At 39.9% G+C, this 25,493-nt stretch overlaps 1 pseudogene; it reads left to right on the top strand.

Annotated features, from left to right (window-relative positions):
• Positions 1–1,598: 1,598 nt before the first annotated feature.
• LOC101613272 lies at positions 1,599–2,511 on the top strand (annotated as a pseudogene).
• Positions 2,512–25,493: the final 22,982 nt, after the last annotated feature.

Below are 25,493 nucleotides of genomic sequence, written 5' to 3'. Positions count from 1 at the left end.
TTCCTTGCACTCAGGAAAATTACTGTTTTAGTTCACTAAACTCATCCAAAGGATTCCTCCTTCATGCCTTACAATGCCTTATAGAAAGTGTAGGATCAGTTCCTTGCTTAGTGTCAATTTTATGACTCACAAAGAGCAATGTTCTTATGTTGATTACTTTGAATATATTTGAGGCAGTAGAACTGTTTGTCAAGACTTGTTTCTGCTATTTTCCAACAGAGTGTTTCAATTCTTAGCACCTCCACATGTAGGTACGTGTTGCAGTCCCTGGCATTTAATCATTGCCTTCTTTTCTTTCTTGGTTTCTGTTTAAAAGAATTACTGGAATGGTTTAATTTTGTTTCTAACCACAGGGAAAAAATACATATTATGAAACAAACCTTCTCCAAGATTCCTAGCCCCTGTGCTGTTATTTCAACCAGAGATGAAACGCAACAGTTCCTCACTTCCGCTAGGATTTCTCACTCGAGTGCCCCACCCCCACTGTCCCCCACCTATAGACGCTCATAATGGAAAACCTAAGGAACAACAATCATTCCTGACCCAGGAACAGAGTCCATGGGGCGTAGCTGACCACTCATAACATCCTCAGGCCTGTGGCATACTAGATTTTGAGTCATAATCTTCACTGATTTGAATCATTACTGTCTTGGCCTGAACAATAGTGTCTCTGGAATTGACTTAGCAACATCCCAAAGTTCAAGATACAAATGAATTTTTATATAATTTTCATCCCTAAATGATGGATAAGGCAAGCATAAAACAACACACATATTCACAACCTGATGTCCATATGGGAGGTCCTGTGTTGGTGAAACTTCTGAAGAATGAAAAAGCAGCTGGCAGGATGATGGGTGGCAGGCAAGGCAGAAGCAGCAGAGTTCAAAAAACATCCAGCAAATCTCATTTTTACCTGCCCAACAAAGAACAACCCACCCTGATCTGCCTCAACAGTTAGAAGTCAAGTATCTTGGGCTCCAGAGATGGCTCAGCAGTTAAAGTGCTTTCCTATGAAGCCTAACTAACCAGGTTCAATTCCCTAGCAATAAGCCCGATGCACGTGGTAGCATATGTATCTAGAGTTTGTTTGCAGTGGCTGGAGGCCTTGGTGCGCCCATACATTCTTTTTCTATTTGCTTCTTTCTTTCTTTCTTTCTTTCTTTCTTTCTTTCTTTCTTTCTTTCTTTCTTTCTTTCTCTTTCTCTCTCCCTCCCTCTCTCTCTCTCTCTCTCTCTCTCTCTCTCTCTCTCTCTCCCTCCCTCCCTCCCTTCCTTCCTTCCTTCCTTTGTTTCTTTCTCTCAAATAAATAAAATATTCTTTTATAAAAATCAAATATCTTGAACCAGGTGCCAGGCAAAATGGAATTTAGGTTTTTCTTTTTAAATAATTAAATAAGATCATTTATTAACAGAAAACAGATTGAGCATAAATGTCCCACATCATAAAGAGCTTTGCTGGTAGCTACCCCGGCGGCGTTTGGACGGCGCTGAGTGGGGCGGCCGGGCAGCCGAGGGACGCTCTAGGGTGCGGGCGCGGCTGGTCAGCGCCGTGGTTGGGCTGAGGCACCAGTACCATGAGGCGCCGGTATTTCAGAGATTATGGCATCTAAAACTAACAATGTTAAAAAACGGAACTCCTGTAATAACATTGAGGATCATTCCATTGATCTTCCTAGAAAAAGGATCTCTAATTTCACTAATAAGAACATGAAGGAGGTTAAGAAATCTCCAAAACAGTTGGCTGCTTACATAAGTAGAACAGTTGGACAAGTCGTGAAAAGCCCAAATAAAGTATACAAGGTGATCTGTCGCAGAAAGAAAGGTCATCGCCCTTTTCTAAATCCCTGTTACCAAAACAAACAGTCCCCTAAAAGTGGGGACTGTGACATGGAAAATAAAGAAAATGAACTGGCTTGTGCAGGCCACCTGCCTGAAAAGTCACGCCAGGATAATCGGACATTTTTGGTCAACTCTAGTTTTGGTTCTTCACAAACAGAAAGCCCATCATCAAAATACAGTGGCTTTTTTTTCTGAGGTTTCTCAGGACCATGAAACAATGGCCCAAGTTTTATTCAGCAGGAATTTGAGATTAAATGTAGCTTTAACTTTCTGGATAAAGAGAAGTATAACTGAACTTGTTGCCTATTTGGTGAGGATAGACGATCTTGGAGTTGTGGTAGATTGCCTTCCTGTTGTAACTAATAGTTTACAGGAAGAACAGCAATATATCTCACTTGGCTGCTCTGTAGACTTGTTGCCTCTAGTAAAGTCATTACTAAAAAGAAAATTTGAAGAATATATTATAGTTGGTTTAAACTGGCTTCAAGCAGTAATAAAAAGATGGTGGTCAGAACTGTCATCCAAAATGGAAATTATAAATGATAGAAATATTAAGATTTTGAAGCAACAATTAAATGGATTATGGGAACAGGAAAACAATCTTACTTTGGTTCCAGGATATACTGGTAATATATCTAAGGAGGTAGATGCTTATTTATTACAGTTGCATTGAAAAATTTCATCTACTACAGAACTTTTGGTTACTGAAAACATCACCAGATTAAATGATTTCCAAAAGTAAGTCTCTTCTAAGAACTGTGGACTATGGAAGAAATCAAATCATTTTTTTTTTTCTTTTAAAAGCCACACGATGAAACTACTAATGAAACCCTTATAATCTACTTCACATTGAAGTGGACAGATAGCCAAAGGGAGCAGCTTTGGCGTCCCTGAGCTGACTGCGCACCAGGAGGCTGTTCGCTGTTGCTGCATCAGTTTCTATGGCTTTCTGCAGCATGGTGTGAGAACTGATGGGTCTTCATGCAGTCCTGCGTGAGACCACAATTTATACTATGCGTGAAAATAATACAGGACTTAGTACTAAGAACTACAAAAACCAATCATTAATTTTACTGTGTTTTATAACATAAAAAAAAAGATACTTCAACGTCTGCAGCTACTTCTGTTGAAAAGACTTTGAAAGTTTAAAGCATCAAAGTAAATAATCAGTATAAAATTGTTTTACCCCACAGTGATACAGTGTATACAAAATGCCTTAATTATTAATAAGCCAATGTATTGTTATACCAGTATCTCTTTTTTAAAAAAATATAGAAGACCCAATGCTTCTGGCATAATAAAATCATGGAATTAAATCAAGGGTTTAGCATTCATAAAGGATGTTGTATTGAAACATATCCCACACCAGTTTTTAAACTTGAGAATATTTTTAGTGGCTCTTTTTTTGCCAGAATCTTCATATTATATTTGTATGTTTATTTTATCCTTATATAAAGGTAAGAGGTTATTATGTATTTGTATGAATGCTTAACTGGAAATGTCCATGGATTTGGCTAATTTATATTCACTTTTTATTATATATAAATTTCTAATATTTTTAATTTCTATAACATTTATACTTCTTTCATTTGAGTAAATTTACTAATTAGTTCTAATTTTTGCTTTTTTAATTGATTTTATATAAATTCCAATGCTCTTTCACTACATGGAATTTTAAAGGTTACCTACAATGTTTTAGAATTGTTTACAGTATGTTGATATATTTTAAGTTCTGATACATTAAATTACTACCTCCTCTAATGGTTAGTATAAAATTCCAGAAAACTATATGTATTTTTTGTTTTGTTTTTAATGTCACTTGTAGTGTCAGTGAAACCAGTTTGAGAATGCTTTAACAGTTCTGGACTGTACCTGTCTTGAACATGACTGAGGTTGAATACCACTGTTGGTTCATCCATCCTCTTTCTTGAAAAACCTCAGTAGCTATCTGAACAGAGATAATCAAATTACTCTTCATACCACAGTGAACATTAATATTTACCTAGTTAGTGACTACTGAGAAAAAATCCTCTGCATCTTTCCTGTTTTAAAACATTGTAAAATGTTTACAATGTTCTCCTTTACTGAGCTCTATTTTTGCATAGCTGTGTACTCCTCATGGGGAACAGCATTGGTTATAACTGCTTATAAATCTTTAGAATAAAATTCCAGATTACTACACTTTTGTGATTTGAGAAGTGAATATTTAAGAAGTCATCAAGATGTGATGATTTGAGCCCTAAACTTGTGATATCTCTGTGAATCTTAAGTTGATAAAATACAACCTTTTTTTCTTCCTTTAAAAAAAAGAGTTTTGCTGAATGCATGTCTGAGAAACAAAAGTGTTCTATCAACATTTAGTATTTCAAATTGAGATAATCATGGGGACTGTGTAAAAACAGCAGTGATTTTTTTTGTTTGTTTGTTTGCTTATAAGATCAAATTCCATGTCCTCCTTTTGCCACAGAAAAGGATGCTATTTTAAACCCTGAACTGAACCAGATAAGTTTCTAGTGGTTTCTTCCTCTGTAGGGTGTGGCCCAACTGAGCCTCTGCTAGTCTTGGGTCTTCCCAGGGTCATTTCCTAACCCTGAAGCAGGCAGTGAAGGGACACAGGGTGATTTTGACATCTTTTTAAAAAATATTTTATTTATTTGCAAAGAGAGAGTGAGAGAATGGGTATGGCAGGGCTTCTCGCCCCTGCAAGTGAGCTCTACCACTTTGTGCATCTGGTTTTACTTGGGTACTGGGGAAGCAAACCTGGCTCATTAGGCTTTGCAGGCAAGTGCTTTCACCGCAGAGCCATCTCTCCAGCCTGACTTGGACATCTTTGTTCTAAGGGCACAGACCACCCTTGAGTAACTGTTTAGCAAGTTCCAAGGAATATGACACTTTGGTCAATAACTTCTCTCAATGTCATTCCACAACATTCGAAGACAGAAATTGGTCAAAAGGGTTTACAGATAGTAAGAGTTTCCCCCTTATTTCTTTTTTCTGAACCATAGCATTTTCTGGAAAACAGTAATTACTCCTGGGAAATTGTTTTGGCCAAACCTGTGAACAGCACAGAGAAACAGTAGCTGGGCTTGGATTCCATTTTGGCCATGCTTGTTCAATCATTAATATACCTGCATTATACTTTCTGGATTGAAAGTTACCCAGAAAGGCAAGGAAGGGGAGCTTGATCCAAAACACAGAGAATTAGACTAGTGGAGGTTTGATTGTCCAAGTGTTGTTCAGAAAATTTAGTATTATCTATTTGGCCTGAACTAAAATTTGCCTTTTACTCCTTGGACACAAATTTTTGCCAAGCAAATTAAGAGTGAAATAAAATTTCATAGTACATTTCAACCTACTAAGAAGTATAAGAATGAAGTATGACAATTTTCTCCTTTCTGCCTTGCTTCTGTATATTTTGAATGAAGGAAGGAAATAAGTAATACTTTATTTAATAGTGAAGAGTTGACTCTTTGTATCTGATGTACACATAGTAATTGATGTTCCATTCCTATCTGATAGCAAGAAGATGAAAGAATCAATTCATAAAGACTCACATTGACTGCCAGGAGTTCTTGTTTTACCATCTTGCTTTTCAACCTCACCTTTCTAGTTTTATTATTTTGAAATTAACTTTTGTTATATTCAATCAGCACTGATGTAATTATATTATGATTACAGGTAATTTGATGAAGAAAAAGCATCAAATCTAGGAATGATTTTATTATGACACATAATAAATCAAATGGGCATTGAATCACCAGTACTAAATCAAACAACCCTTTCTTTGTTTTAGATTGACTTTCTTCTTCTCTCAGTCTGGCTGAGATAATTTCTTTTCTCGGAAAGACAAAAAGCAAGACGGATTTTTTTCTCAGCCTAATCCTCAGGAGACATGAAGTTCAAGGTCCTAAGTATAAAGCTAGAGCCAAGTTAGATGGGTCAGGAACATGGCAGCAAACAGTATCCAAACAGCTTGTCATATAACTTCTGCTGCCTAGAAGATGTGATGCCAGCTGGTCTCCACTGCAGTAAGGACTGCAGTAAGGATATTCTTGCACCTGACCTATGCAGACAAGATACAACGAACAAATAAATACCAGTTGAGCACAGAATAACTGCATAATCATTTTCCTAATTGGCTCGCTTTAGAGAATGAAAGGAGATACTATTAAAATTATTCAAAGAAAACAATATAAACTAAGCCTATTCCAAAGCGTCATGAGACTCTAGTGTCCCAGTTAAAAGCTGGCGGGAACCACGAAGTTTTCAAATCAAAAGCCTTAGAGCCAAGGGAATCATCCACCAACTTTTCCACTCCATGGATCACAGGCAGCTGAGGTCTGGAGCTCAGTGGGAACTTTCTGGAAGGCCCACAGCAAGTTACTGGCAGAAGTAGGATTAGAACTGGAATTTCCTGCTCCCAGTTCAGTGGTTTTTTTTTTCTGATGTGCCTCATATTTGCATAACATTTTATTCTCTTCATGGCATGATTACAACCTCAGGCAGCCTCTAGTTTCCCCAGGCCACAGCATCCGGATATATAAACTAAGACCAAAAGAACAATAACAAATGACATTTTCCTGGTTCTTTCTGTACCTGTTATTTCAAAGATTGCAATTTCACTTAAATCCCCACACAAAATATTATGTTCAAAGTCAAGGCACTGGCAACACACCCAAGCCCTACACCCGTACTGGATTTCCAGCTAGCAGAGGAGTTTGTGAAGGTGGAGGAGGGAACAAACATGAGCTTGACCCCAAGAATCGCCTAGGAACTGGAAGCCAAAATTCCTCTAGGCCTGTGTTTGTGCAGAATGCCCCTTTTAGAATTACTTTATGGGACTGTGACTATTAAATGAAATAATGAACAGTCAATTCTCATTGTTTGCAGTAGCTCTATTCCACATTACCACCAGTATGCTTGATGGCTATAGTAATATCTCTTGTAAGCAAAAAAAAAAAAAAAAAAAAAGTAAAAGCATGGAATTAAATAGACCATCAAAAGAGCCCTTTACTCAGAAAACAAAATATCACCTTGTTCTACCACAGCTGGGAACAGACTTGCATCAGGGCATTCAGTCTGCAGACTATATGTAAAAAGATTAGAATAGTCCCTGAGAAGATGGCTCAGTAGTAAAGTGTTCATTGCACAAGCATGAATACCTGAGTTCAGATCCCTAGCAACTACAAAGAAGCTGGATGTTTCCTGTAATCCCATCCTGGCCAGGTAGTGACAGAAGGACCCCAAGACTTGCTGGCTTCTCAGTTTAACTGGATTGGTGAGTTCTAGATTGAATGAAAGACCCTGTCTCAAAAAAAAATATGGAGAGTAAATGAGGAGGACACCTGTCATTGACCTCTGGCCTTCACATGCATGTGCACACTCACATACATATGAACAAGCATATTACACACAGGCATACCATACATACATATGCACAAAGACACTGGTACATGTTATGGAAATTCCTTACTAAATATTGAGCGGTGTTCTTGGTTATCATTGAGAGAAGTCACTTGCCAAGCCCTAAGGCATCAGCAGGCCCCTTCTCTCTATTGCTGGAGCCTGTTTTGGGCTGCTGATGTAAAGTTGGAAGGTAGTTTTCTCTCTAAGACAGACTGCAGTCTTGTCTAACATCTTGTCTTACATCCTAGACAGGAAAAGTGCCTTGGATCTTTAGTACATCCCACTCAGTAACAGGCTTCTGCAGAGTCTGCACTAAAGGTTTTCAGAAGACAACCACTACTGAATTTTTGAGCAAATATCCTGCAGTTGTAATACAGAGGTACCTGCCAAGCTCCATTTCTCTATATCCAGTCATCTTGAGGGGATTTTGTTACATGAGGCAGGGCATGGCACACTGGAGTGAGTTAATGACGCATCACCAAACGAATTCCACCCACACTTGAATGCTTCCCAATTTTCCACCTAAAGGTCCTCAGCCCATTGATTTCATTCTTGTTTCTCAAGTTTCTCCTTCAGCACTTCTGTGGCTCGGGGTACTCTCCTTTGCCTGTAGCAAGTTCTTGAAATGGATTCAATCCCACCTTTGACTGCCCTTGGGGTTTTCTCTTTCCCTCTCCTCTCTGACTCCCTAATTTCTGCCTTAATCCCTTGTCTCAAGTTCCCATCACTCCCTCCCCCAGCCTACCCTCTTCCTGCAGCCTTTCTATAATTGAGTTTGTTGTTCTCTTCTGGCTGTCTTAACTTCCGTTCAGCCTCCTCCCTTTGCATCCTCCCCCGTAACCCTGGACTGTGCTGTGTTCTCTGGGGCAGGCCCAGCCAGTCTCCTTTCCACAGCAGGGGGATGTCTTCATCCTGCTGTTTGCTTCCTGTGCATTTGGCTAACCCTTCCTTCTTTCTCAGTTTCCCACTTCCCCTTCCTCTCTTATCTCCATCTGACATCCATCGCCCTTGACTCCTGTGCGTTATGCATTTGGATTTTGCAAAAATAGTATTGCCTTAAAATAGAGTGTGCTTGAACATTCTTTGTACCTCTCTTACGGAACAGCGTGTCATTTAATGAATTTGAACCAATGACAGGTCATATCCTGACCTCTACATCACAACTCAGTGCAGCCGGTTGTGCTTGCCTACAAGGTTTTCCATACGCTTGTCTTCCTATAGCAACACCATAACTACTTGGTGTGGTTACTTCCAAAGCTAGCTTTAAATATTATGTCCAGATAGTGCTTTATCCTCTGACTCATGCACATGATTATTACTACTTTTGTTTCCTCTACAACTTCTCATCTCCCATTACGATCCTGCTACTGCTCTCAAGAGGTTACAAAGTTCTTCCTGAAGCACCAATCGGAAGTTCTTGCTCAGTCCCATTCACCTCACCTTCTCTGCACTGTCCAACACTGCTCATTCTTTCCTTCAGCAAAGACAGTGAGTACTTTCTTTGTATCAAGAAATGTTATAGGCACTTAGGATAGGTCCATCAAAGAAAGATCTCGACCTTCATGAAAAGTTATATGCTATTGGAACATGGAGGTAGACACCAAATATTATATATATTACAGGATATAAAATCTTAATGAGAAATTACTAATTAACTGTGATGTAAATTAGTAAGCTACCTAGTATTAATGCAGAAGCTACTAGTTAAAGTAAAAGATTAAGAAAGGAAAAATCACATTATCCTGTGACTTCCACCCGGATGTTGTACTGGTTGTCCTCAGTTCCTTCTCACACTGCTCCTCCAGACAAGCTTATCCTTGGCCAGCCCCTTCCCATCTGGGGTTTCCAGGTATTTTTCCCTCATCTTTCTCTGCTCTGCTGCCATTTGTCCCTTTTGGGTCACATCTACTTTCCTGAGTTCTGTTATGTAACTAAGCCCTGAAAGTCTTTTCAAGTTATGACTGCCACCAAGGTCCTATTCCTTAACTGGTATCTTAACATATCACAATAAAGACATCAGCTTTCTCTCAATCCAGTAATACATGGAGTCTTTTCTATTTCCATCAGTCAAAACTATTCCTTTGTGCACTTGTGTTTATAATTTCATAGTTACCATCATCCTTCTCATCTCATCTCAGTAGTGTAAGTGCTTTTGAATCCCTCCAAAACACAGAAACTTGGATAGGGGACATATTAAAGGTATCTATAACTAACTTACCCAGTCATTTTTGGACCTTTCAAACATTACCATATGTTCCTACCTCAGCTCTGCATTAGCAATAGTATTTGATAATGGGTCCAACATCCAGGATCTGATTTTGCTTTTTACTAGACTCACTTGAGAGCATGTAATGGAGGTGATTGTAAGATGCAATGCACTATACATGTAACTGTGGTTTTATAAAAAAAAAAAAAAATGGGACCAAATAAGATCTGGGCTACAAGTTCTTTTCTCGGTGCCAGGTAATTCAGGTTCTATCCTTCGCCAGGTCTTCCCTTGCATATGATCATAATTTAGACTGATGAACTTGCTATGGTGCTGTAACTCAGCAGCTTGTCATATTCACTCGGAAAAGAGCTCAAGTGATGAGTGCAACCCTGGCAACAGGTCATTCAAAGCAACCCATCCTCTGTAACCTGTGGAAAAGTCATAGAATTTCTATACCCATGCAACGAGCAACCAATCCCAATGGCCTCTATTTTTAAATCTTTCACCCTTTCTCTTTTGGGCCACATGTTACTGAAGGAACTCCAAGATGGGGACCCCACGCTCTGCCTGGATATGGCGACACCCCAAATCACTCACGAGAAGCGGTCTTGATGCAAACTGCAAGAGGATTTTATTCCAAGCACGCTGGGGCCCACAGTCATACACCGCACAGGGGTAGAGGACTGCAGAGCCCCGAGTGCAGGAACGGGACAGTTTTTATAGGGTTTCTAACAAAGCCTGTGCATTAGGCCAATCATTTTTTTTTTAGTATTTATTTATTTAAGAGCGACAGACACAGAGAGAAAGACAGATAGAGGGAGAGAGAGAGAATGGGCGCGCCAGGGCTTCCAGCCTCTGCAAACGAACTCCAGACGCGTGCGCACCCTTGTGCATCTGGCTAACGTGGGACCTGGGGAAGCGAGCCTCAAACCGGGGTCCTTAGGCTTCACAGGCAAGCGCTTAACCGCTAAGCCATCTCTCCAGCCCAGACCAATCAATTTTTTAACATCAGGAGCCCACGGGGTACGAGCCAGTCAGTTTGTGCCACTCCATAGTTTCTAAGCCAATTAGTTTAATTTGTTCAAGCCCCTCGTGGACCAATCAGTCTCCTATGACCTTGGTGGTCAGCATTTCCTTGGATGGGAGTAGCAGAGTGTGGTATCAGACTCCTATGACCTTTGAGGTCAGCATTTGCGCAGGTCCTTAGGTGGGGGTAGCAGAGTGTGGTATCAGCCTCCTATGACCTTGGTCATCTAAGGCAGGCTGCTACGGCTTATGGTGCGGGCTACTAAGGCTTACGGTGTGGGCTATTAAGGCTTATGGTGCAGGCTATTTACAGAAACCAAATAAGTGGTTCACTTCATTACTCATTTCCCATCCTTGAGGGCTATCTCATGCCCTTTTTACCTAGTTTTATATTAGGAGCGGGCTCTGATATAATGAGAAGAGGGATTCTTCACTTGCTTCCAACAGACAGTAAAGCCTGGAGTTTGAGGTATGCAGGGGCCCGCTTAAGCTCCATTTGGAGCGTGATAGTATTTCTGGGCTTCTGAATTCTTGGGCCTTTCATTACTTTGTTGCTTTTTTCTAGCCATTGTTACTCCTGGGGGTACTTCTTTTGTGGTAACACACTGCAGATTACCCTCTGCCCTGCATCTCTTCCCCTCCTTAGAAGCAGTTGTGCAGTCTGCAATGGCAGATCTGGAAACACACATACACAGCTGTCCCCTGTTGAAAGGAAAGTGCTGTTTCTCCCTCTTAGGAGTGCTGTTCTTCCTAGAGAACATATTAAAATTTCCATTCCTGTTTGTACAACTGTTAAGTGCCTACAAAAAACACCCAGACTCTAATGATGGCCCAGATTCAAAGCCAGCATTAGAACAAGACAGTGTCCTCTGAGGGCTGATGAGGCCGGCAGGGTAACAGTGGCCCCTTAGCCCTATCACATGAAGGGATAGGCTAGCTTGCAGAGATCAGAGCACTCACACCAAAGGAAAGCATTGGGCCTTCACAATGGGGTTAAGGTAAAGGTGGTAACAGTTCTGAGGACCTAATGTACAGAGTAAAGAGATGGGAAGGAAAGAGAGAAGAAAAGAGGGTTTGAATGGAAGTAAGGCTTCAGAGGATCTTCTATTCCCTAGGCTACTACCCAAAATATTTTCACAGTACTCTGGCTTGTTTTGTTTATCAGAGATTTCAGGATCGGATATGTCACATTGTTTAAACATCTTTAAAATACTTAGGTTCATTAACAAAGACCAGCAAGGGTGTGTGTAGCATGTACATTGGGTTGGGATTTATAGGTTGTGATTTTTCAATAAAATTGTGATAGGGTTGAATTCAGGCGCCACCAACAAGTTGTGTCTGCTTGTACCAGCTTTTTTTCAAGTTTTATTTACTTGTGAGGTTAGAAAGAGAATGGGCACACAACAGCCTCTTGCATCTGCAAACAAACTCCAGATGCATGTGTCACTTTGAGCATCTGGCTTTATTTGGGTACTAAGAAATTGATCCCAGGCTGGCATGCTTTGCAAGCAAACATCTTTAATTGATAAGCCATCTTCCCAGCCCTGTGTCACTTTAAATGCTCCTCCCACAGTGATTCTGAAGTTAAAGAGATTGCAGAAAAGATGCTATGAATTCTTAGGTTAAAGAATTACCTCAAGACCCCAATTCTACACGTTGAACCTCACATGGGTTCCATCCAGCTCTTCCCTAGTAGGCTTCATGATGTGATGCCATTTTCTTTTTAATAATTTAACACAAATCTCACACAGGATTGGTGGTTGGATTCTCAGCATGGTTACTGCTTATGATCTCTATAGACATCTGACTTAAAGAATGTTCTCCAGGCTCCATTGTCTACTTTTTTGAGCAATATACCAGCAGGATAACATGTTCTCTAAATACCATAAGCTCTGGATATATGACAGGAAAAAAAGTTTGCAAATTGCTGTAGTTTGGATTTAAAGGTTATCCAAAAGCCTAGATGTTAGTGACTTGGCCCCAGCTTGAAGATGTTGGGAGTACTAGAACCTTTAAGAGGTGGTGCCTAGTGGGAGGACTACAGTCATTTGTCTTCAAAGAGTTTAGTGGGACACCTGGATATTCCCATGTTTCTGTTTAATCCTGGCCATGAGGTAAATGGCATTTCTCCTCTACATGTGCTCCCTGTGATATGTCCTCTCACCATTGACCCAAAAGCACTGGGTCCACCTAGCCACATGGGCCAAAATAATTTTTTCTCCATATAAGTTGACTTGTCTTAGGTGTTTGCAGAAAGCTAACAGAAAACATCTAGAAATAAAAATTCACTTAAATGCAAGGGGTAGATTTTCCATAGAGACCAGAGGTCTGAGAATACAGTTCTGTCCCTCTTCATTGGTCTGTGTGATAGTAACTACTGAATGAAATCAGTAAAGTTACATTGACCTGTCTGATTAACAAATGCTAATTAGTGAATTAGGAAGATAAAATAATATAATTTAAATAAACAACATACATGTATTACATTGCAGATCTTATTTTAAAAATTATCCAGTCATATGCCAGCATAGTGATGCATGCCTTTAATCTCAGCACTGGGTAGGCAGAGGTAGGAGGATCACCATGAGTTCAAGGCCAGCTTGGAGCTACAGAGTGAGTTCCAGGTAAGCCTGGTCTAGAAGAATGAGATCTTACCTCAAAACAAAAGTTATCCAGTCAATTTATCTAACCTTTAAAAATCTTTGTGCATATGGAGACAAATCCTGGAAAGATACATTAGGTTCTTAAGTTTGCCATTTCTGTGACTAGGTATCCTGTGTTCTTGAGCTTGTGTCAATGACTTGTTAGCTCTTTTTTTTAAAATATTTTTGTTTATTTATTTGACAGATAAAGAGGGGGAGAGAGAGAGAGAGAATGGGCATGCCAGGGCCTCCAGCCACTGCAAATGAACTCCAGACATGTGCGCCCTCTTGTGCATCTGGCTCACATGGGTCCTGGGGAATCGAACCAAGGTCCTTTGGCTTTGCAGGCAAATACCTTAACCACTAAGCAATCCTCCAGCCTGACTTGTTAGCTCTTAATGATGCCCATCTTGCAAACGAGATTGATAGGAACACTGCAGAGGGAAATATTTTATGAAAACATCATCTCATTTGTTGCTGCCCTGGATTAGAGGATGAAAGTCAAGTTCACAGATAGTCTTAGGAATCCAACCGTGCCAGGTGCCAGCCGGGCTATGGTGGTAGAAGTATGGGTGTACACAATTCGACCAACCCCGAATCTTCTCACTGCCCAGATGATTGCATAGAATACTCTCTTCACATAAAAGGGAAAAATTAAAGAATCCTTTGATGTATTATTTCAGGCTACCATAGGAAATAAAATATGACTCATTCATTTCAATTCAAAGTGCTATTTTTAGTCAACAGTGTCAGCTGTTATTTGACACTTGTCATGATGTCTAGGCCTCCTGGCCACAGTTCCAGTCATTTACTGATCATTAATGGTGTGGGTGAGGCATGACTTATTAACAAGGTTCAGTCTGCAGCTACGAATCAGTGGCATAATGTTCTGGCCCCTTCTTTGCAGAATGATCAAAGTGCAGAAACCAAAAAGCTATGACCAAATATGGCTCTCTCCCACATCTTTCCCATCACTGCCCTTCAGGCAAATGGAGTAGGGTTTTTATTAAAGATCCTGCTGTTTGATGCCATATGTAAACATAATTTGGACAAGGTAGCATTTTGAAAACAAGGACACTTCTAAAATGGGGCTTTTGTTAAAAATATAAAGCTGGAATTTCCCTGGTAATGTGTTTATATTCATGATCTTCATGCCCACGTTTTGTTCATATTCCAAGAAATTTGCATCTGTTTTTATAAGTAAAATTCTTCCCCAGACCACCCACTGAGACCCTAGACCTTGGGGCCTAAGGGGTCACCAGGAAGGAATCAGACACAAGATCTCTTGGAGTGCTACACTCCTATAGCTCCTGTGTCTACAGTTGGGTTTGATGTGGTGGACTGCCTGTCCTTTATGCATTGACTGATGCTATGTTTATTTGGCGGATTTAAGCACTCCAGTGTTTCTAGATCCTGGCCCAAAATACCTGCTGATTTCCAGGCAGTGTTTTTCACCCCATGCTTACTAGTAACGGCAGTAACCACAGTCTGGGAACCAGAGAAGTCAGACTGTAAGTCTAAACCATTTGAATTTATCTTGATACATTTTCACAATCAGTGGAAAATGTGGAGACCAACTCTGACTCCTTAGGATATTTAAACTACAGACAAAAACAATCAAATCTTGTTCTTTGCAAACATATCAGCTGATTGCTTCAGATTTTCCTTGTTCTTGCTTCTGTGTTTCAACCAAAGGCCTTACTTATGTGCTTAGGTCTTCACATGGATAAGCACTGAGTTATCAGGTAAGCGGTGTGGCAATGTGTGTTAACAGCCCCACAAATGTGCTTATCTTTGTGCAAGTGGTTCTATTCTTGACATTTTCAAAGTTATCTTTGAAAAATATCTATTGTATACAAAAATATAGGTAACTGAACATTTTTAAAAAAAAGACCAAAGGTCCAGAAAAGATAGAATAAGTCCTAGATAATCTAAGTCACAGACTACTATGCAGTGATCATAGAACTGTATCTTTAGTATAGTCAATTGTGTGATTAATATTCCATAATACAAAAAGAGCAAGAAATAGGGTGGGAGGTTGTGGGATGAACAGCATTGGGAAATGGAAGACATGTTCACATTCGTGAACAGCAATACTTTTTTGTTCTCTGTGTATTCTCGTATATTATAGGATGTGTGTGTGTGTGTGTGTGTGTGTGTGTGCAAATAAGCACACCCCATGTGCACACATGCAGAGGCCAGAGGAGGCTGTCCTCTTCTTTCACTCTTCTACCTTATTTCCTTGAGACAGGCTCACTTTGTTTTTCAGCTAGACTGACAGACCAGTGAGCCCCGGCGATTCTTGCTCTACCAGACTCAGTTATGGTGTTAGATAGTCCCACTTAACTTTTTTTTAATTAGTTATGTACACAGTGTATACAGTCATGTTGGTACCATCATTATCCTCCTCCCTGCCCTTGGCCCTCTGCATGGACCATCCTTGTTGGGGAATATGGGTCAAGAATTGTCACCCAACTTTAATGTGAGTGCTAGGGGTTCCTCATACTTGTGCAGCAAGTGTTCTTATCCACTGGCCTATCTCCTCAGCCTCCAAAAACAGTGCTATTGATGTTGTATATTGGCCATGGTAAGGTCAAGGTATGATCTGCTCACTTACTCAATTGGTGCTAGTAAGCCATCAGAGAGTTTTCTGATACTGTGGAGCAGGAATAGGGGAAATATGAGCAATAAAGACCATGTACTTCAAACCAGAAAAATACAAATTACCAACTTTACTTACAGACATTTTCAACATGTTGCATTAAACAGTTCCTAAGTTAAAAAGTAATGCTGGGCTGAGGAGCTAGCTCAGATAGTGAGGTGCTTGTCATGCAAGTAAGAGAAACTGATTTTAATCCCCAGAATCCATTTTTAAAACAAAAAAATATGGCTGGATCCCCTGTGCCAGAAGATGCACAATGAGATGAAAGAGAAAATGCTAAAAGCCGCAAGAACGAAACAACTCATGACATACAAAGACAATCCCATCAGGCTTACCTCAGATTTCTCAATGGAAACCCTGAAAGACCTGGGTTTTTAGCTTCTGGGCCTGGCATGGAACACTTCAAGGTCTAAAAAACTATGACTTCCAACCCAAACTACAGTACTGAGTGAACGTAATACATGGTGAAAGGAAAACTTTCCATAAAAAAGTCAGTTCTATTGAGTATATGAACTCAAAACCAAACCTACAGAAAATACTTCAGGGAATACTCCACAGGGAAGAGTCAAACAACTAATCTCAAGAGCCTACAGGAAGACGATCACAATAACTGAAAGTAGACCAGGCTCAAAAGTGTACAAAGTCCAAGAAAGCATCCCATAATGGCAGGGATTAAATTGGACCTCACATTTATAACCTTAAAAAAGTGAAATTATGAAATTTGTAGGAAAATGGATGATTCTGGAAAGGATTATACTTAGTGAGATAACCCAGGCCCAGAAAGCCAAATGTCACATGTTCTCTCTCATATGTGGATCCTAACTACAAAGGATTAGACTTCTATGTGATTAGGAATAAAACTCAGTAGCAGAGGCCAGTAAGCTAGAAAGGGCATATAAAGGGAATAGAAAGTGAGGGGGGGGGACTTAATAGGATGGTATTATATATATGTAACTAGAAGAACAGATTAATAGGGGTGAAAAGACCTAAGTGAGGTCAGGGGAAGAGACTGAGAGAAGAAAAGGTAGAGGAGGCTAATCAAAATCTAAGAGGATATAAATAAGTCATATGGAAACCTGCTTTTTTGAACAATGGAATACTCAGAAACCATAGATTGTTACTATAAAAATTTCAGTTCTAGGGCTGGGATGCCTTCCAGTGAGTTGTTGGCCAGGGAGGTCACTGATACCCCCCAAAAATTACAGACCATTGCTGAGGCTCTTGGTTTTCCACCAGGAATATATGGTAAGACCCTATTGATGAAGACTCCACATACTTGGGCTGCAAGGTCACTGAGAAATCCTGCTGCAACTGAGCTGAAAACCTCCTCCATGTAGACCATCTAACAGAAAGCTGGAAAAAGCTATACAGTTCAATGAGAGAGAGTGAAATCACCAGTGTAGATACTCAACAATGGACACTGCAAGCCTTAAATTTGGGTAGCCAGGCCAAATGAGCCAGTAGGTGCAATAGTGGCATGTCTGTTATTGGGGAAATGAACTGCTCTCTAATTGGACTAGAGGCCCACTTCATGGGTAGGAATATACCCCTGATACTGAAAAACTATAACAGTGGTAATCATGAGCCCTAGAGGTGTAACATCTGCTGATATCTGACTAAATACATATACTATGCTCACCAAACTGCCCAGTAAGCACTTCTCTTAATGTTCATACCCATACATTCATGGTACTCTTACATTTGTTAGAGAAGCATCTCTTCAGATGGTATTGACCTTGAGATGACTCAGAAGGCACCATGGTACTGAGAAGAAGTGCCAGAGGCGTGCTCAGCACTGAAATATCTCTATCACACCTTCAAGGATTAGGATCCATTGCTAAAGAGGTGGCAGAAAGAATGTAAGGGCCAAAGGAAGGGTAGGACTCCTTACAATGTGCTCCTGCAGACACAAAATGGACTGGATATCCATGACCTCACAGTGCCTGACACTACCTATAAAAGACCATCATAATAGGAGGAAAAGATCATGACATCAAAATAAAGGACAAACTGACCAAGAGGGGGAGTGGATATGATGGAGAGTGGAGTTTCAAAGGGGAAAGTGGCAGGAGGGAGGGAATTTCCATGGGTTATTGTCTACAGCTATGGAAATTGTTAATTAAAAATAAATTTTAAAAATCAGTAGCCTTTCTATATAAAAATGGCAAATTTAGAGAGAGTGAAATCTGTGAAGCTATCCCATTTTCAATAGCAACAAAATATTAAATACCTTGGAATAACACTAACCAAGGATGTGAAAGACCTATACAAAAACATAAAAAACAAAAACACTCAAGAAAGAAATTGAGGAGGACTTGAGCAGATGAAAAGACCTCCCATGCTCCTGGATAGGTAAAGTTACTATTGTGAAAATGATAACTTTACCAAAAGCAATATAGAGATTTAATGCAATACCAACAAAAATTTCAGCATCATTCTTCACAGAGATAGCAAAAATGATCTCAAAATTCATATGGAATGGCAGTAGGCCTTGGATATCCAAACATGTCCTCAGGAAAAGAAACACCTCTGGAGATATTACAATACCTGATCTAAAGTTATATTACAAAGCCATAGTAATAAAACTATCATGGTTCTGGTATAAAAACAAAAATATAGCCTGGCATGGTGGTACACGCCTTTAATCCCAGCACTCAGGAGGCAGAGGTAGGAGGATCTCTGTGAGTTTGAGACCAGCCTGAGACTACATAGTGAATTTCAGGTCAGCCTGGGCCAGAGTGAGACCCTACCTTGAAAAACCAAATATATACCAGTGGAATAGAATTGAAGACCCAAGCCTTACTTAAAGTAGCTACAGCTACTTAATATTTGACAAAGGTACCAATAATGTAGGCTGGAGAATATACAGCATCTTCAATCAATGGTACTGGACAAATTGGATGACCATGTGTAGAAAAATTAAACTAGACCCACTCATCTTACCATATACAAAAATCAACCCCCAAATGGATTAAAGACATCAATATAAGACCTGAAACCCTTCAACTACTGGAAGAAAAAATAGGAGGAACTCTCCAAAATATTGGAGTGGGGAAAGACTTCCTGAACATTACCCCAGTACCTCAGGAAATTAAACAATCATTCAACAAAGTGAAGTTAAAAAGCTTTTGCACAGACAAACATATCATAAACAGAGCCAGTAGATTGCCCACAAAATGGAAAAAAAAAAAAAACATTTCATCAGCTATACTAATGACAGAAGCCTAATCTCTAGAATCTATGATGAACTCAAAAAAGGAAACAATAAAAAATTAAACAACCCACTTAAAAAATGGGGTAGAGAACTGAATAGGGAGTTCACACAGGAAGAAATACAAATGGCTAATACACACTTAAGAAAATGTTCAACATTCCCCACCAGGGAAATGCAAATTAAAACAACTATGAAATTCCACCTTACTCCAGTAAGGGCAATCATTAAAAAATCAAATGACAATAAATGTTGGTGAGGATGTGTGGAAAGAAGAACTCTCATTTACTTTTAGAGGGAATGCAAACTTGTACAATCATTATGGAGATCAATATGGAGATTCCTGATAAAGATGAACATAGACTACCAACGGACCAATTATTACCTACTGTGCATTGACCATAAATGCTGTATATTTCACTACAGAGATATTTGCTCAGTCATGTTCATAGTTGCTCAATTCATAATAGCTAAGAACTGGAATCACCCCAGGTGCCCATCATTGCATGAATGGATAACAAAGTTGTGTATTGTATACACAATGGAATTCTACTCAGCAATAAGAAAAAAATGATAAGATGAAATTTGAAGGAAAATGGGTGGATGTAGAACAGATCATAGTGAACACACAATCACAGGAAGACAAACGATTTTTGATCTCAGTTATCTACAGTTCCTAACCTGGATCACCTTGAGTTGCTGATATACCAGATAGGCGACTTGAGGCCCACACAATAGGATGGGAGGGTTTGGGGGAGAAGGGAAGGTGAGGTTGGGATGAAATAAATGTAAAATTAAACTCAAAATCAACTGGTATCATAGAAAACTTTCTCCTTGAAGGTAGAGCAAAAGATATAACCCTCCACAGGAGTATAGAGGGAAAGTCTGAAAAAAAAGGGCCCTGGAGATTGTGGGATTTAGCCTGACCTTAAAAAATTCTGGCTCTTAGATGCACAAGGGGGCGCAGGCGTCTGGAGTTCCTTTGCAGGGGCTGGAAGCTCTGGCGTGCCCATTCTCTCTGTCTCCCTCTATCTGTCTTTCTCTCTGTGTCTGTCGCTCTCAAATAAATAAATTAAAAAAAAAAAATTCTGGCTCTTACCTATAACTCTGAATCCCAGAAATCAGTCACATTGAGCTGTTGATTGGAGAGACCTATGAGCTGCCAAAAACAAGACAGGATTCTGTCAAAGCACCTAAGGCAAAAGTTAAGACCCTATTTCAGAAGATACCATATGCTGCTGGAACAGACACAGAGAGAGCTGGCTGGAATTTGGAAGACAGCCAGTACCCATACACTTAACCCACGTAGTGCTGGAAATGCTACAGGAGCTACTAGAAGTGGCCAACAACTGTGTGAGCAAGTAGAGATTGAAGCTATTCAGAAGCAACCAGCCTGACATGAGTACATACCAGTGCAATGGTGGCACACAACCTTGGTAGTAGCCAACAGCTTTCTGATTGGCTGAGATCTGCACACTGTAAAGGAACCCATACCTGGAACTGGGAACCAGGTCAGAGTCCTGTGGAGACAAAGATTATGCTCTCCAATGTCAAGCTCCCACTAGTCTGGCTATTAACAGGAGCTACATTCATCAAACTCTTCCTAAATTAATAACCCTTATCCAATTTAACCTATGTTGACTTCACTCTCTGTTGGAGAATCTGTTCTTCTTTTTTAGTAGGTAGCAAGAGCCAAGGAGATAAACTACTCCTTGCATTTCAGTCAAGGCCCAGATGAAACCATGGAGGAATTCTGGAGACAAGCAAGAGTGCTGCATCCGTGGTGAGCCTGACAATCAGTGCCAGGATGAAGGAGACAGACCCTGAGGATACTCAGCACTTACCAAAGCAGAGACCCAGAGGTTCCTAAGAGCTCATCACAGAAGTAGACTTAAAACACACCCACCATGGCTCAGGGAATTTTGCAGAAGAGAGGGCAGAAAGATTGTAAGAGCCATAGGTTGGGACGTCATGCCCAAGGGTATTGCCTCCCCGCCCTATAACTGACTGCTGCTCCTACAACATATAACCCACAACCCCATGAGGAATACCTAGGTTACCACATGACTTAAGTGCCAAATCTAATAGGTTCCTTCATATGTTTATCTGCTTGAACATGTTATAATAGTTAAGCTCATTTAATGGACTTTCGTTGAGATTTGCTAAGCCCTATAAAGATACTACCATCTGGGTTCCTGGCTTTCATCTCTTATATCACCTTCTTGGACCTCCTTTAAAAATGTAACCTTATCTTTTAAGAATAAGCTCAAAGTTTGATACCATGGTGAGGCCTTTTATTCACCTCAAGGTTCCTACCTGTTCCCCAGGGGTGGACTGACGTGGGAGTTATATGATAGTCGTTCAAAGGCTCCTTTAAAGGCCCTGAGCCTCGTGTGCTCATGAAGGCATAGGTCTTTGTGAAACTGGCACATGCCATCTATTTTAATTATTATGAGTTGTGTCTCTTTATACTGTGATCCCCACTGCCTTTGCTTGTGTTGGTTTTGGGAATGTGCAGAGGCTGAGAGAATGTTGGGATCCAGATCAGGGGGTTAAGAAACACCTAGTTAGAGTTCATGGCATATATTTATGTGGTCCATTATTACTTCAAAGCATTAAGTGGCACTAATTGTCTGGTGTATCAATGGATTCCAGGAATATTCTTGGATTTAGACACTCTAACGCCTATGAGACTGAGTCACCTGTCTAGGACACTTGGGGAAAGGGGAGGCAGAGGCTGCCACATAATAAGATCTGTTGGTTCTGACACTGGGACTAACAGGGAAGGTAGGTGAATGCATTGAATTTCTTCTCAGTCTTTAATATACAAGATTTTGAGTGCTATGGCCTTCAATGACCCCTGATTAAGTGATCAGTAATGAAAAAAAAAAAAAAAAAAAACCACTCTGAGCCATGTCAGGGAATTTTGAGGAAGAGGAGGTAGAAAGCTTGTTAGAGCCACAATTTGGGACATTATGCACAGAGACATTGCCTCTTCTCCATACCTGACTGCTGCCCCCATAATGCATGACCCACAATTCCCATGGAGTTGACCTACATCCCCAATGAGGAGGGCCTCTTCAGAAAAGGGGCAGGGAGGAGGGAAAGCATGGTTCTAACATGTGTTGTTTACACACTGAGTGTGTCCATATCTAATAAAAATAAATTTAAAAAAAGAAAAAATAAATATTGCTAAAAAACATAACAGTAAGCTCTGCTAGAAGAAAGCTGCCTCACATTTCTATTCTCTTTATAGGAAGAGATATAGAATTCATTGATATAGAAAAGATCAATGAATAAGGAAAGTATACTGGCTTTTTAGACAATCTGCCAGTGAAAATGCTAGGTTGCTTTAACCCTGCCTTGAATTTTGTGATGCTTATGATATTCATCAGATTTGTAATTTTCTTATAATAATAAAGTTCCTGTTTTATACTTAAATTCATATCTGTAGTTTTGTATTTTTTTTGAAAGAGAACCTGCTTCCCTAGAGTTAAATTGACTTGGAAGTGACTTCACGTCAGGTTTGACAGCCTCCACCTCCCCTGTTAGCACAGATAGTAGCTTCCATTCTCTCTTTTCCCCAGCACTTAGCCTAGGCCCCAAAGCAAAATGTGTGCTCAATAAATGTTTATTGAAAGACGTATCATTCCTTAAATCTTATGATGACACCCTGTGGATTTATTTTACCTTAATGTAACCAGAGGGTGAGGATTAAAGGCATTAATGCATCCAAGAAAACCAGTACTAATTAGGAGGGATAGCATGCAATGTGGTTGGTTCACTGGGTGCTTCCACATACAGCATTGCATGTGATCATTAAGATCTCCAGAGCTCTGAGCAGCTGGAAACAAAACAAAGGATAAAAGGGAGGAATTCCTACATTAGCTGACTCAGAGCATGGAGGACAGCAAAATAAAGCAAGTGAATGAAGACAACAGTAAAAATTCTAAACCTAAAACCCCTTGAAACAATTGACTCACTCATTCATTTCTGTAGCCAGAGCTTTGAGTTTCATCTTCAGACATCATCATCTCATTTACATTATCTTGTAGGCCTTACTGTTTCAGATGACTTTACTCTCTGGGAGAAGAATCGAGCCCTTTGCTGAGTCTGCAGAGAACACATCAAGCCTCACCCGTTCCAGGTTCAAGCTCCCTCTTGCTCATATTTGGAGGTAGCCTTTTCTGAGAGACTACAGACTATACTTATTAGTCGAATCTAAGCTTTTCCTTTCCAGATAATTGTTGACGAATTTGCACCTTCTTTTGAGTTTTATGACCAGAGCCTTCCGATCTCACCTCACCCCTCACTCAAGTTCTTTATTCTTTTGATGACTGGTATTTTGGGTTTTTAAAGCCCTGGAAATGGAGCAATGAAAACTTTTTTTGTCCTTTGAAGGTGTTCCTCTGATGTCTTCGTTATGCCCTTTACTTGTGAGCATCCCCACTCTCCATAGACATTACAAGTTGATGTCCTGGAAATTATTCACATTTCTAACATATAGTTCCTGTGGTTCAATATACTTTTCCCATCCTCTGATTTGATCTATAAACATCAAATAAATATAAAACTGGCATCTTCAAAGCCATGTCTATAGACAACATAAGTGTACACTTCTTTGCTATGTAGTAGTGGAGGGAGAAAATGAAGAAAGTGGGGAAACTCAGAACTGATAAGTTCATGGGGAGGACTTAATAACCCAATTTAGGAAGTCAATGAAAATAAATCTATGATAGGATAAGTAAATAAAAATGGATGAAGTAAAATTAGCCACAAGAAAGCAGAATCCTCAGCCAATGTTGTAGATAAAACAAAAATGAAAATTTGGAAGGCAAAGTTTTATATGATCCTTTAAAGATAATTTAGAAATAAAGCTAGAGCCTTAATGCATAAGAAAGATATGTGAGGTGATAATAAAGGAAAGAAAATTTAAAAGTTTATATCCAGACAAAAGACATACCTGTCTGAGAAGAAATTTTAATGGAACCATGGATACAACTTCTGGGTTTTGGAGTTTTATGTTGTAATACAGTGAAGAAGAAGAAAAAAAAAAAACAAAAAAACAATAGCCAAGACAACAGGTATTATAGATGGATTTCCTTCACAGCTGGTTTAAAAACTGAACTATTAACACTTCTTATATGCTGATTTTTAAGATCTGTTATTTAGAATAGCTGGATTAAAATAGAAATGCACAAAGAAATGTATAAAGTTAAAAAGAAACATTTTATTTATGTGGGCTCATTTGGAAGTAAGTTCAAAGCATACTGAACTGTGAAGATACAGGAACAATGCATTTCAGAGGCTGTAAAATTTGCTCCTTGTTGTGAGTAAATTTGGTGTAACTTGAAGAACCAGTAGCTCATAATTATGAACCTTTCAGAATCAGTAGTTCAAGACTAATTAGCAATAGCTCCTGCTTGGGTTTCTTTCCAGTTCCCCTGAAAAACTGCCTGTGGGTTTCCTGCAAGGGAGCGATGACACCAGGGTGTTCTACCTTCCCAAGAGTCAGAGATGTCACTGCCATCACAAAGGAAAGCAAACAGGTTTCTCTCCTAACATTGACATTATTTGTGTAAAGAATAGTACACCCCAGGGGAATGTCAATCCAAGAGGAGAAAGGTCAGAAAATGTGCATCAGCTGCTCTTGACCAAATTGAGGGTGCTCTGTCTCACATGGCCAGAGTGCCTTCTGTGAGTTAAAGGCTTTCCTTATTTAAGATCCCAAACAAACATACATCTCTGACAAATGAAAGGTTGCACCCCATAGAAAAACTCAAGTTGCTAGATTTTTCCCATCATGCAAATCTTGGTATCTTGGAGCACACAAAAGACCAGTGACAATATCTAGACTATTGTGTGTCCCCCTTCTCTCTCCCACCAGGACTGTGACATTTCCAGGGACTGAATGCCAGGTGTTAATCGAGCAGGGTGTCTAGCAGTGCTTTATGTCAGTTCACAAGGATGCCACAGATGTTATCCTTGCAGAACAGGAATAGCAAAAAGAGCAAAACACAGTGGTGCCTTGTCTTCTGTTCTATCCTAGACCATGCTGGGCCCCCAGAAAGGCTTTGCTAAGTCCACTGTTTAGTACTATGGTAGACGGATAGTACCATACCAGGAAGGCATGTTAAACTTTTCCAGTTGTTACAAAGAAATACAGCCCTACCATCCCCAAGCCCTTGGCTTCATTCTTACATCTATGTGGCACTCCCAATGCTGGCATGCTTCTCTAGCTGAGGAGACACAATCTGTAAAGTCTCTGAAGTCTTATCTCAGCAGGGATCCAAACTTACAAAACAGAGCTGTGTTTCCTCAGGAGGCACTGAATAGCCCCACTTTTTTCTCAGGAAGACACTTAATGTTCACTATATGCTTACTCAATCATGCCTCCAAATAACTCAAGCAAAGAGGTACACATCATAAAGAGTTTTCACTTGAATTGCTTTGGAGAAATTTTTGGCAAGAATTGAAGAGCTCAAATTAGGGCCCCATT

This window comes from Jaculus jaculus, chromosome 3, assembly GCF_020740685.1.
Source record: "Jaculus jaculus isolate mJacJac1 chromosome 3, mJacJac1.mat.Y.cur, whole genome shotgun sequence".
In the NCBI taxonomy this organism is placed as follows: domain Eukaryota; kingdom Metazoa; phylum Chordata; class Mammalia; order Rodentia; family Dipodidae; genus Jaculus; species Jaculus jaculus.
The sequence above is the reverse complement of the archived record's forward strand: the minus strand, read 5'-3'. Positions and strand labels throughout refer to the sequence as shown.